At 47.5% G+C, this 13583-nt stretch overlaps 1 protein-coding gene across 1 annotated transcript in view; it reads left to right on the top strand.

The window, feature by feature from the left end:
* Positions 1–13583, top strand: part of Ccdc6 (coiled-coil domain containing 6) — a 93669-nt gene that overhangs the window by 31663 nt on the left and 48423 nt on the right. The window lies entirely within an intron of this gene.

The following is a 13583-nucleotide window of genomic DNA, read 5'->3' as shown; positions in this document are numbered from 1 at the left end:
TGTGTGTGTGTGTTTGTTTGTTTGTTTGGATATATGCAGTTGCGTGCATGCCACAGTGAACACGTGGCAATCTGATGCGACCTCAGGTGTCCCTGTCTTTGCCTTTAGACCTTATTTGAGGCTGCGTGTGTCAGGCCAGCAGGCCTGTGGTCTTCCAGGGATGCTGTTTTCTCTGCACTTCCCATCTCGGATGAGGGGTGGGAGTTACAGGTATCTGCTTCACACTTGGTATGGCAGGGATTTTACTCTCTGTGCGGCCCTACACTTCGTTTCTCCTACTGATAAATAGGCAATGTGGGTTTACTGAAGGCTGCTTGTCATCGCTGTCCTGGAATCACCTCTGACCTGGTTTCATGGTTTAGTCTCTTACAGCACCTGAGGGATGACACGAATCCCTTCAGTGAGGAAGTTGGGATCCTGGTGTGTTTCTCAGCCTGTCTTTTTTCCTGCTGAGCACTGGTGGTCTGGGCACGGCCGACAAGTTCTTACTTGTTCTTAATCATAGCGACGTTTTTCTATGGTCAGGGTGAGTTATCATTTCCTAGTGCCTACATTAATTCTTTCTTGCTGTAGCAAATTTCCACAAATGTTCATGGCTTAAGATTGTATAGATTTATCATCTTAAAGTTCTGTTGGGGTGCAGTCCAGTTGGACGGACAGCAGAGTGTGGCAGGCTTGAGTACCCACAGCGTCCAGAGCAGTGGTCCTCAGCCTTCCTGGCGCTGTGACTTTTAAATACAGTTCCTCATGCTGTGGTGACAGCAGCCATAAAATTATTTCATTGCTGCTTCAGAACGAAAGCCTTGCTACCGTTACGCATCATAGTGTAAATATGATATGCAGGATATCTGATAGGAGTTTCGACCCACAGGTTGGGAACCTCTGACCTGGAGTCTCTGCCCTTGCTTTCTCTAATATCAAGAGGCAGCTTGGATTCCTTGCAGGTGGCTCCTCTCTTCCTGTCAATGTTAGCCATGTACCCTGAGGTCTCTCATTTGGTGACCCTGACTGACCTCTTCTGCCTCTGTTTTCCATGTCCAGAGTTTCTCTGGCCCCATCCGGAGCTGCTAGGATCCTAGTGTTCTAAGTTGGTCAGTCAGCAACCCTAACTGCAACCGTACCCTTTGCAGCTTCCTGGGAGATTTTATAGGACTGGGGTTGGACGTGGGTATCCGGAAGTGAGGCAGACATGATGGCACCTCACACTGGTGTCTGATGGCTGATGGATAAGCCATTTGGATTCCAGTGGATGACATTTCCGTGAGCACAGAATGTTCCATCTCTGTACTGCTTAATCCGTGTAAAAATGTCCAGACAGGAACTAGAGAGATGGCTCAGTCAGAAAAGTACTGAGTTCGGATCCCCAGTGGACATGGCGGGCCGCTTGCATGTGGAGGCAGAAGTAGGATCGTCTGGCTGATTAGGCTATCTGAAATGGTTAGTTCTGGATGCAAGTGTATGTACCAGCTTCAGTATGTAAGATAGTGATCAAGAAGGACACCCAGTGTGAGCCTCTGGCCTCTAAATACATACATGTACATCACACCCACACACAATATGGCAACCTCCACCACACACACAGACACACACACAAACACACCTGCGGAAACCCCAAAGCCAACAAATGTCTATATGACTGCAATGTTAGTGTTTGACTGGGTTGGAGAACAGGAGGCAAGCTGAACATCAGCGAGGTGTTTTCAGAGCTGAAAGGACACCAATTCGTCCCTTAGTTGCCTTCCTAGTAAGAATGTAATGTCCCGCCTCTTACCGTCTCTTCCAGTCATTCTGTTATATCCCTGTGTTTGTGGCTTGGTTAATTTGCCGGCATGTATTTGCCAGGTAAATGTGTAGGGAAATGAATGTCTGCTCTTCTGCCCTTTGCCTGCAATTGCCACCGCCTCTTGACTGCCTTGCAGCATGCTAGCCAGGGCTATGCCGCAGCGTGTGGCATGCAGGTTGTGTCTGCATGTAACTGCCACACCAACCCCGAGTTGGGGAACATTCATTCTTCCTAAAGAAGTACTTGGATGGTCCTAACTTTTCTCGCTAATTTTGAAGGCTAAACATACCTTCCCCCAGTTTATTACACAATCCCCGCAGAGTTAAGGCAAATGCCTTATTAGAGCCTTGAAAGAAGCCTGGAGGTTCCGAGGTTCCTTTGGAATATTTGGGATAAGAGATGGTAAAATGTGTCTCTGTAGCTCCTTATACGTGAGTTATTTTAGAGGGAGGATTTGTGTGTGTGTGGCAGGGGGGAAGTCTTGTGGCATATGCTAGTTGCCCAAGGAATGTTAGACTGCATCCTCCATTCTTGGAGTTTATAAAAGATCTGCATTTTCTACCCTGCTCTGGAAGCTGCAAGTTCCATGTCCAGATACTGGCCAGAACACTTTCTTAGCTGCTAGTTTCTCCTCGCCAGTTCCTGCCTGCGGCTATAATGCTGCTGCTTCCCCTATCTCCCCCTCCCCCCCCCCTTGTGTTTCTGGTTTCCCTTGTTAGGGACACCAGGAATTACAGTAGGGCCCACCCTAATGACCTCATCTTAGCTTTATCTGCAGAGACTTTATTTCCAAATAAGGTCAACTCACTGGTTCTTGGGAATTAGGACTTTGGCCTATCTATCTGGAGGGACCCAGTTCATCCCATAACTGGTAGTGGAATATGGAAAAATGTAACACTGCCGGCGGATTGGCCCAGTCGATGCTGGAGACCCATCACCCAGCTGTGTACAGTACGTACTGTGTACAGTAAGGAAGTGTGATAAAGCCGAGAGCCTGTCTAGAGTGCCAGGCAGCTTGTCTGGGTTCTTGGCCAAGTAACTGGGGCTCTGGGTTTTCAGTCTTTTGGGGAATTGTATTTATAGGATCCAGTACCACCTTAATCCATTGCACTGAACAACGAGCTTTCCAGGAAGCTCCTCCAGGGGAGACTTGGGTCTCAACTCTTTTACCCCTCTGGAGAATCCCCCAATCTGGGAGGTTCTACTCCAGCTGAACTCCGGGTCTCAAGGAGGTAACATTGTCTCACCCCTGTACCCTGGTGTCCAACCAGAAGAAAACCTTCACAGTGGAAGTTAATCTCCGTGAGCAAGGTTCAGTCTCCTGTTCCTCCTCCCCAGGAAGTCTAGAAAGAGCAAGTAACAAACACATAGCCACAAAACACCTGCCACTGTCTGTTAAGCCAAAGCCATAGGAAGCCAGTCTCTGAAGCCACGCCCCTAGACATAGACAACAGCTCTTGGCTGAAATGAACCCCCAGGGCCAGAAGTAGGGAGATAAACCCCACCCCCAATGCATTTGCAGCTGTGACTCTCATTCTTACAGATGTGTGTGGTTGGAGAGACTTCACTGTCAATTGCTTGCCCATCTGCTGTCAGTAAGGCTTCTTTTCAAAAAGTAGATGTGTTTCCTGCCCCTTGATCTCACCTTTGATGCTGGTTACCGGTTCAGTTAAAGCTGCAGCTGAATGCAGACCCAGCTGGCTAAGGGTCAGCAGTCAGCCTCCAGCAACAAGGCCTTACTGTTGCTTGGAACCTGGGCGAGGTTAGGAAGCGAGTCGAAGGAGTGATTCTGGTGGGGATTTTGTGACACCTTCTTATCTCCTCATACCTCAGGTTGTGCAGTTTTTCCACTTTGCAGAGTAGTTCAGGTCAGTTTGATAAGTCTCTTTCCAATCCCCAGCCGGAAGGGTCCCTGGTGTTGCTGTGTAGGGGAGCTTGGCTGTTTGGGGAAGGAAGATCTTCATCTCTGACCTGGCTGGTAAGCAAAGCCGTAGATGGGTCTGAATTTAAAGAGGAAGGGAAACTTCCTTTCTGCAGCCTACACAGAAGCGGTGTTTTCCAACCAAGACCTAGGCCATTTTCTTTGCATCCTAGACTAAAGTTACTTCACTGCGCGGATGAGTCCTTGAAAGCTGGCCGGGGGAATTGAATCACAATGAGATCGCAGTAGAGAACGTTATCCTAAGCGACATACAAACCAGAACGTTTTTAACTTGTCAGACATTTATAAGATGGAGTTTGCCTGAAAGCATAGTAGAGATGATGATACTTGGAGCATGGGCTCGCCGTTTGTCTCAATGTGTCAGGATGATAAGTATCAGGCATGTCTAATAATTATGGAAATTCATGAATTGTCATAACGATAGGAACTTAGAGCCCTTTCGGGTTTTATTATGTTATAAAATATGCTTCTCTTTCTGCCTCTTTGAGGCAGCTGCAAGTTATTATTTCTTTTTTTTTTTTTGGTATGAACACAGCATAGGCTGAGCGTGGCGATGCACATCTGTAATCCCAGTACTGGGGAAGCTGAGGCAGGAGGATCAGGCTTTCAAGTCCTTCCTTCCCAGAGCCACAGAAACAACCCACTTGTTTCTTAGAAGCAGTTTGGTTTTTAAGAGTCCGACTATGCATGCTTTATAAGTCGTGCATGTTATATGAGCTGTTTACTCTTTTGTGGGAATGAAATGGAAATTTGTGTATTAAATGTGTACGGCTCAGTGGTTGCTTTTTAGTGTTGTCCTAGTTAGCCTTCACTGTCATCTGGTCCAGTTTAGAGTCACCTGAGAAAGGGGTCTTGATCGAAGGGTAACCCTGTTGACATGTCTGTGGGGGATTAGCCCGGCAATAATATGTCTCACCACCAAGGGGAAATGCTTCTCCACCGTGGCTGTCTAACTTCTGGCTAACGTTTTTATTATGTTGTAATTTATTCAGACAAAATAAACGAACCATAAGATGTGCAAGTTTCAAAGCACAAGAAAAACTGGCTGGCCCCGGTCCCCAGGCCAGGATGGTTCCCTCAGACCTGGACGTACCCGTGAAATGTTCTATGTCTTACCCCTATTCCTTATGTCTCAAGGGTATACCTACACCAGTAACTTTTAAAAATCTGTTTCTTTAAGCGTGTGTTGAGTGCCTGGGCGCACATGATTGTAGTGCCTGGGGCCGACAGAAGAGGGCTTCGGATCCCTCGGAGCTGGAGAGAGGCTGGTGGGAGCTGCCCCACCTAGCTACCAGGCACCAGACTCAGGCCCTCTGCAACAATCAAGTCCTCTTGACTGCTGATCGGTCCCTCTAGCCCCCTCACTACGCCAGTTCATCGTGTATTCTGTGGCTTGGTTTAGCTTTAATGAAGAAGGGTGCATTTCTCCTGTAGCTTTTGTTGATGCAGTCCTGTTTCTTAGATGGTCCATGCTGTAGTTAGCTGTGGAGTACTATTTCTTAGATTGGTAGTTAGCTGTTTCTGTGGACTTCATTGCTTTTTAGTTCCTTTGAATCTGCCCTTTCTGGTCTGCCGACGTGTTGGAGGTGCTCGTGGTGTTTTATGCACACAAAGAAGCCATCTCTTGATGCACAGGGCACGATTTTACAGGCAGATACCTGGAGTGGAATTGGAAAGAATAGCAATACTGAGTTTTTCGGGACACCTGGTCCATTTCACACTGCCAGCTGTATTGCATGGAGAATTCCCATGGGTCTTTGTTCTTGTCAAAGTTTGATTTTTGTCTGACATCTTAATTTTTACCAGTCCAGAGTAAGTGTTCAGGTGGTGGTTTTAATTTGTACTTTCTTAATTCTGTGTGGGGATGAGTGTGACTGCTGGAAGCCTTGGTCATTCAGCTTGTAGGCAGTGGAGCCCGCTGTGACCATTTTCCCTTTGGAAAGTTTCTTGTTAACGATAATAAAGTCTGCCTTGCCCTGGAAGGTGGATGGGCACCCATGCCTTGTGGGTGTTGTTAGGTTTCCTGTCCCCAGCCACACCTCATGGGTTGGGGGGAAAACCTCCTTGATTCTGATTTTGGGACGCTGTCCCTAGTGTTCCCTCTGGATTCTAGTTTCCTTCTGTCTGCTGAGATCCCCCTGCTCCAGCCTTTACTTCCCTCTTCTGCTAGGTCCTTGAGCATTCTGTCCTTGTTACTGTAAGCCTGTCCCAGTTCCCATCTCTGGAAGATCACATCCAGATCTTTTCTATTGATTAAATTTTACAACTTGATTTTTTTGTGTGTGTGTGTGTGCTTGCATTTTTCTGATTTCTGTCATTCCTGAGTGAATGGTGAACATTGTGCACAACCCGAAGTCAGAGCCGTTCATACCACACCACCTCCTCCGTTTGGGCATCCAGCTTCAGCTGAGTCTGTCTACTCAGCAGCTAGGCCAGCTGCCGGGGGTTTGCTGGGATTCTTTCTTTCCTTGACCTGCAGGCTGTAGATTTGTCCAGCTGAGGGCTTCTGTCACCCTGTTCTTAGGGCCTCTGGTACCCACTCTCCCATCCTCACGGTCCATCTTCTAAGCTTTGGGGGTCTTTGTGTATCCGACCTACAGTGTCTGTAGGGGAGATGATGGGTTGGTTGCTCCTCATGGCTGGGCACCTGGTGGAGGCCGAGGGTGGTTCTCAGTTCTTCTGAGGCTGAGGGTGGTTCCTTCCGTGCATGGAGACAGCGCCTTTCCCGTACATCTGTCCCTTTCCTCTTCTGATACCAAAACTCTGCCTCAAGCCTCATGTGTGTCTTGGCAGGAGAAAGATACCGGCTTGTCCCCTAGGTGGTTCATTGCCCAGGTCATGGGGGTGGCACTTCCGGTCAAGCTCAAGGTCTTGGCCATCAGGAAAGCAGAGAATGCCTCCACTCCAATGTCAGTTACTTGGGTGTGTGTAGAGCTCGTACACAGTCTGTGCCGCCATGCTCACCAAGTTAGACAATGCTTCTTTCTTCACCCGAAGAGGCGCCACCTTTAGTGCTCATTCTCCACACTCTGCTAGAGTCAGCTGTTGTTGTTTCTGTCTCTCTGGGTGTGCTTGGTTTTGATGTGGCATCCTACAGCAGGTGACCTTTTATGACTGACTTCTTTCGTTGTTGTAGTATTTTCCGGGTTTGCCTTTTGGTAATACGGATCCTGACCTCATTCTTGGAGATGCGATGGCATTCTGTAGATGGGCACTTAGGTAGTTTCTACTTCTTGGCCTTCACGAATGGCTCTTCTGAAGGATGCTTCTGTGAACGCTTGTGTATGAGTTTTGTATGGAAACGGAGGTACTGTGGTGAACTCGATACTTGAAGCATTTGTGTGTGTGTGTGTGTGTGTGTGTCTGTTTGTGTGCTCAAACTCACTTGTGCACTGTTATGAAGACCAGGTGTCAGGTGTCTTTTTAAATCATGGCCCGCCTTATTTGTTGGTTATCTGCTTATTAAGATGGGGTCTCACTGTGCCACCATAGCTGGCCTAGAACTTGCAATAGGCCGGTTTGGCCTCTAACTTAAAGATCCACTTGCCTCTTCCTCTGTGTTTAGAGTGACCTTGTGCCACCAAGCCCAGATCTATACCCTGCCGCAAGACAGAGTCCCTCAATGAATATGAATCTCGTCGATTGGTGAGACTGGCAGGCAAGAACCAAGAATCCTCTTGTCTCAGTCTCCAAAAGATACCAGTGTGGTCAACTTTTTATGTGGGTGCCAGGCTCCCAGACCCCAGTCCTCACATTTATATGCTAAGTGTTTGACCAATTGAGCCATCTCCCCAGCCCAGCCGAATTATTGCAGTGTGTCTTCTCAGCACCTCAGAGGGAGGTGACGGGAGAAGACAATGCCTTGAAGGAGTCATGGCCTCATTGGACCACACAGTTAGAGGTGGCTGCCACATACCTGTCTCGTGTAGCAGGTAGTCTGCTGCTTTCATCTTGAATATGAACCTCCTTCCCAGTGTCTGTCACTGACCTGTTAGGCCAGCCCAGTTCATAGACTTGTGATGTAACCACACAAGTAAGCAGGGGTTTCATCTTGACCCTCTTGTGGATTTGGGTGTTGGATTCATATGGTAGCGTGAGATGTATCTGTGAGAGTACTTGGGTTCGGCTGGGCGATGGTGGTGCACACCTCTAATCCCAGCACTTGGGTTCGGCCGGGCGGTGGTGGTGCACACCTCTAATCCCAGCACGTGGGAGGCAGAGGCAAGCGGATATTAGTGAATTCGAGGCCAACCTTGTCTATAGAGTGGATATCAGGACAGCCTCCAAAGCTACAGAGAAACCCTGCCTCGATAAACAAACAAAAGGAGTACTTGGGTTCTTCTCACACACAGTAGCCTGAGCATAGAAGAATATGTGCCTGTCCTGTCTGCAGGCTGCATGTGGTGGTGGTGGTGGGGCCTCTAACTTTTCACTACAGCTTACTTGACAGGCACCACAGACTGATAAAACTTGGTAACTGTTAGGTTCCCATTAGCCTCAGGATCTCAGAGTTGTTGTTATCTAGAAAGCAACCATGGATATTGTTTGTCTTATAACCATGGTCTGGGATAGAGTCTGAGCTTGGTGGTAACCGTAGCACTGCTCATGAAGAGTCTGCAGGTCAGTCGGTCTGTTTCTCAGTGTGTGTGTGTGTGTGTGTGTGTGTGTGTGTGTGTATTTGCACTCACACAAGTGTGCGCTTGCAGGCTTATGTGGCTGTCCTGGGATAGAATCAGTACGCGCTTTTGCTGCAGACTAGTGCGTAGAATGGGAGGGAGCACGCGTTAGCTGGTACAGCCGGGTGAGGAATTGCCGTCCTCAGGTGTTGAATGGGAATCCTCTCCTTGAGCTTTAACATTGGGACGGTGGGACATCTGGCTTGTGTTTGGTTTCACAAACGCCGCCTTTCTTAAATAGATTTCTGCAGGAAAGTGGTTTGTGGTGGTAAACCTATTGGTTTAGCTGGTGTGTAAGTTAATCCCTTAAGACCCACCAGCTGTCGGTCTCAAGGGATCCTTTTAAATTCTGAGCATCTGCTGGGGCAGTCAGAAAGTGCAAACTACCTTGCAAAATGACAGTTTAGAAAGAATGGGGGTTTTACCCGGTTGCCTGGCAGTGTGTTGGGTGGTTCCTGCTGCCCTAAGAATATGCCATCAGATGGCATTCAAACTAATTTTTGTATTATTATTATTGAGACAAAGTTAAATTCTGTAGCCCAGGATAGCCTAGAACTGACCATATAGCCCAGGTTTGCTTCAAGCTCTGTCCCTCCCCCTGCTCCCCAACTGCTAAGCAAGACTTTTATACTTTTTAAAATTTAGATCTGGGAATGTTGAGGTGACTCAGGGAACAAGAGAGTGCGCTGCCAAGACGGAAATCTGAATTTGGTCCCTGGAACCCACATGGTGGACTCCCACAAAGTCTTCCTCTGACCTGTATGTGTCTCTGACAGGGCGCAGGTGCCCCCCAAAGGGTTAAACTTAGATCATTAATGACCAGACAACAGGATAGCAGTCGGAATGATTATTGTTATTATTAGTGTCTGGGTGTGTGGATGTCATGTCATTGGACACCCTGGAGGTGGAGTTAGAGATGGGATTGTCAGCCAGCTGTGAGTTCTGGGAGTCTCTGAAACCCGGGTCCTCTGAAAGAGCAGCCAGTGCTCTTAACCACCGAGAATCCATCCAGTCCTAGAATAATAATCATTTTTTAAAAATAATTAAAGTAACACGTACAAGTATATAGTCTTAATTTAAATGATTGCAGTAGTCAAAGGATCCAGTCTGGATTCCTAAGCAGTGACAGTTCGTAATTCTTGGTAACTAAGACAAATCACTAGCCAGTGTCAAGGTAGTGCCTTAAGTCACTGCACTGCGTCCTGTTGATCGCCACTTGACCATTGCTCTGCCTAGAGCCTTTTCCTGAAGCTGTGGTCATGCGCATGCATGCATATGTGCCTGTACTTTTGTGCTTTGGGAACACGGCCCGCCTTTTATTGGGCCCCGCAGGTGTTACATCCACCTGCGTGGTTCTGGTTCACTCAGACCCTTGGATGTCCTCAGCAGCAGAGAATGCTCTCAGTGAGTTCTCTCTGAGAACTCCCCAGAATGCCGTCACCGTAGGCACCGCCGTCAGATCTCTGCCCAAGAGACTGAGAAGAGCCTATCTAAGGGTCACTCCGTGCTTGCTATTCCGGAGGAGTTGATCCAGCTCTCCCTTTGGTTATATTCACTTTCTAGTATATTGGGATTCTATTTGGTAGGCTAGGAAAAGGATAACGGTGAGGGTAGGGTCTATTTTCACCTCGGTAGACACTGAGAGCTCACTGGTGGCAGAGACCAGCGTGTTTTGTAGACACTGGTCCGTGACTTGGATGTCCTCATTGCTAAGCGACTCGATTCATACTGGATATGAAGACAGAATGGTGTGTTTTTCCTCATCTTCAGTTCTGCAGACATACAGAACAATGAAGACATTCTTCTTGCCTGCGTTCCCAATGTGCTTGCTTACATTTTGGTTTGAGACTTCACAGTGAGAGATAAACCTGGATTTGTTTGTTCAGCTTTGAGCTTTGAGGTGCAGGCTTTAGTTTTGAACTGAGACGTGCTTAGGGGCACTGAGATTTTCAAATATTTCAGATAACGGGGGAAGATAGCTGATGTAACCCAAGGATGAAATTTCACAGGAACTTGATTTATCTCTCTCTGTTAACTGTTGGTGTCTCTGGACTAGCACCCCGGCTTGCTCTTTGTCCTGACCTCCTGTAGGGAATGCCTACAACAATGACTCTGTACAGATTCGATCTGAGGGCCTGTTTTAAGATTGGGATGTAAAGTTGAGATGATGCCCCACACTGTGGGCGAAAGCCTGCTGGAGGATTGAATGGATGTAGGATGCTTTTCTGTGATGTGTGGCTTCTGTCGTGATCAGGTTTACCCATACCGGCAGGATACCGGCAGGACACTGGATGCCATGTCAGATTTTTCTCAGAACATTATTATCCTCCGAGGCAGTGTTGAATACATCTTACCTTTCTCTTCAACTCTGAACTCATGTCTAACATAACCTGTGCCAACCAGATGGCCCCAACTAGAACTTAGAACTGCCAGGAAGCTGAAGGAGCTTTTCATAAGCTCTGGTAGCCCCACTGGGCTTTTGAGACAACATCTTGCTGTGTAGCTCAGGCTGGCTTTGAACTCATTGTGATCCCTCTTCAGCCTCCCAAATACTGGGATTATGGGTATGCACCAGGACATCCAGCTTCAGATAGTTGTCAACATGATAGTTACGTTTATTCAGGGTTTCAGAGTAGCATTTTCTACTAATGTGCTTTGCCAAGAAATAAACGACTCCTCTTCAACGGAAAATCTTTTTCTTTTTTGCCACAGACCTGGCTTCCCACCCCCATGCATGTCAGTTGGGAAGGAACATCACAGTAACTTAAAAACGTGCTCTTTTGCCTGGGAAGAACTATGTAGAAAAACAGCTCTGTCAAACATGCTTTGTTAACTAGCAGAGTCCTTTTTTAATAATACAAAAAAGATAACAGTCACCCTTTTAGAACGTATGTTTTGGTGGCAGCTAGTATATTCAGAACTGTCCATGCTACCCAGTTCCAAGATGCTCCCCTCAGCTCTGCAAGCAATCGGCACGCGGTAGGAGCCACTCCCTAGACTTGGGCAGCCGTGAGTCCTCATCTGCCCTTAAAGTTCTTGTTTATAAGGAACTACAGTCTGTCATCCCTTTAACTGGACATGAAATGATGAGATGGAAGGAACCAAGTAGATGAAGGCTGAAGGTTGACCTTCTGTGTCAGAAGTACTAGCTGGAAACCTCTTACTGTCCTGTAGGCCCCACTTTAAAGAGGAGGTGGTCTGCCCGGTCTGGGTGGAGACTCCTCTTACTAATTGTGGTGAAACTGCCACTCATTTAAGATAATGTGTGATCGTGTATAAGTGGTGGCTTGGATGCTGGCTTGTGGCGAGTGACCCTTTTGAGATCTAAGCCCAGCCTCAGCTCAGCCAGCTGGGCGCAGAGTCCCTCTGTCTTTCTCTTCCACGACATTTAGAATAGTCAGAATTGAACTAGATTGGTCAGAACCAGGAAAGCAAGCAGCTTGGGGCGATTGCAGGTGGATCGCGGGGTTAGCTGTCTAGATGAGCTAGCTATGTAAGTACTTGGGATTCTTGCCTATCATGTGAGCAGGGGATCTTGAAGTTTCTGAATTTGCAAGAAGAGTACATTAGTGACTTTAAAAGACAAAAAGTTGAGTTTTTGCCTGTGTCCTTGACTGGAGCAGGGAGGGTGAGATCATGTCCAAAGGCTTGTGAAGTGAGGCAGGTAAGGGAACCAACCCCTGGGGGACTCAGGTTCTGCTGCTGGTGTCCTTGGCTGTTCAGGGACTTTATGGCTACTGGATACGCTCTGTGGCTCAACACTTCAGTGCTGTCCTGTGTAGTCCTGGATGTCAGTCCCAGTATCACAAGTGTATTTTGGCAGATGTTTTCTAGGGTTACTGAGAGAATGTAACCCAGGGGTGTGCTGCCCCCACCCCCCCAAGCTTTGAGGATCTCGGTGTGTGTTGGGGAAGCTGGTCTCGAGGTGGTGATGGCCTTGGAGTGATTGTCCAGCCCTTTAAAGATAAAGGTAGTGGCTGCCCAAACCGGCCTCCTTTTTCCTGTCCTTCTGGCTGTCTGGTGTCAGTAGAGGTGTGGGATTTATGCAGCTCGCGCTCTCTCTCTCTCTCTCTCTCTCTCGCTCTCGCTCTCGCTCTCTCTCTCTCTCTCTCTGGACTTGGCTGTGTGCTTTCAGCAGACAAGACTGGAGAGATGGCTCAGCAGTTAAGCACACTGGCTGCTCTTCCGGGGGGATCTTGGTTGGATTTCCAGCACTTACACAGTGGTTTACAGTCGCCTATAACTTTAGTTCTAGGGGAACCAACACTTCCTTCTGGCTGCCATAGGCACACATGGTGCACAGACATCCCTACAGGCCAATACCTATTCACATAAGATGAAAACCTCAAAATCAAAAAAAAAAAAAAAACAGCTCAAGGAATGTATGTGGAATAAATATATCAAAAGGTTAAAAGGTTGGTGTGTTTTAGTTGTTTTTTTTTTTTTTTTTAATACTTTGAATAGAGCTGAGTCCCTTTCTTTCTAAAAGGGATTTTCCTTGAGAGTGATTATGCTTTGCTGGTTTTTAAAGCTTTTGGGGAGATGAGAGGTGACCCCCCCCAGAAGAATGTTGTCACCCACTGCATTATGCTTGGCCCCCTTTAGCTCGAGTGTTTCCACTGGGTCTTTTTCAACTCAATAATTCCTGCTTTGGCAATCACCCCACCTTCCACCTCTGAGCTCCACGAGCACACAGGTGTGCCTCTGTTCATTCGAGGTGGTGGCATTGAGGGAGTGTGCGCTAGTCAGGTGTGTGCTGCATAGGCTGGGTCCTGTCACGAGGGATGATGTGTGTTTCGGTATCGATCTTGGGGTACCTCCTGAAATCTCGCCTTTGTTAATTTGACCTGTCATTTTTTTTAAATGTTTATTTATTTATTATGTATACAATATTCCATCTGTGTGTATGTCTGCAGGCCAGAAGAGCACATCAGACTTCATTATAGATGGTTGTGAGCCACCATGTGGTTGCCGGGAATTGAACTCAGGACCTTTGGAAGAGCAGGCAATGCTCTTAACCACTGAGCCATCTCTCCAGCCCCTTGACCTGTCATTTTTAAGAAGGTTCATTCTGATAGTGGGAAGTTGTACCTAGAACCCCTGAGGAATTCCTCTGCTTTGTGTGTAGGGGTATGGAGGTTCACGGTTAAGAACAGAACTCTCGCGTGCTAAAATAGGCAGG

The sequence above is a fragment of the Microtus oregoni genome, unplaced genomic scaffold, assembly GCF_018167655.1.
Source record: "Microtus oregoni isolate MIOR12 unplaced genomic scaffold, Mior012 000007F_ref0000211, whole genome shotgun sequence".
NCBI lineage: Eukaryota > Metazoa > Chordata > Mammalia > Rodentia > Cricetidae > Microtus > Microtus oregoni.
Note: the sequence above shows the minus strand (reverse complement) of the source record. Positions and strands in the feature narration are given on the sequence as shown.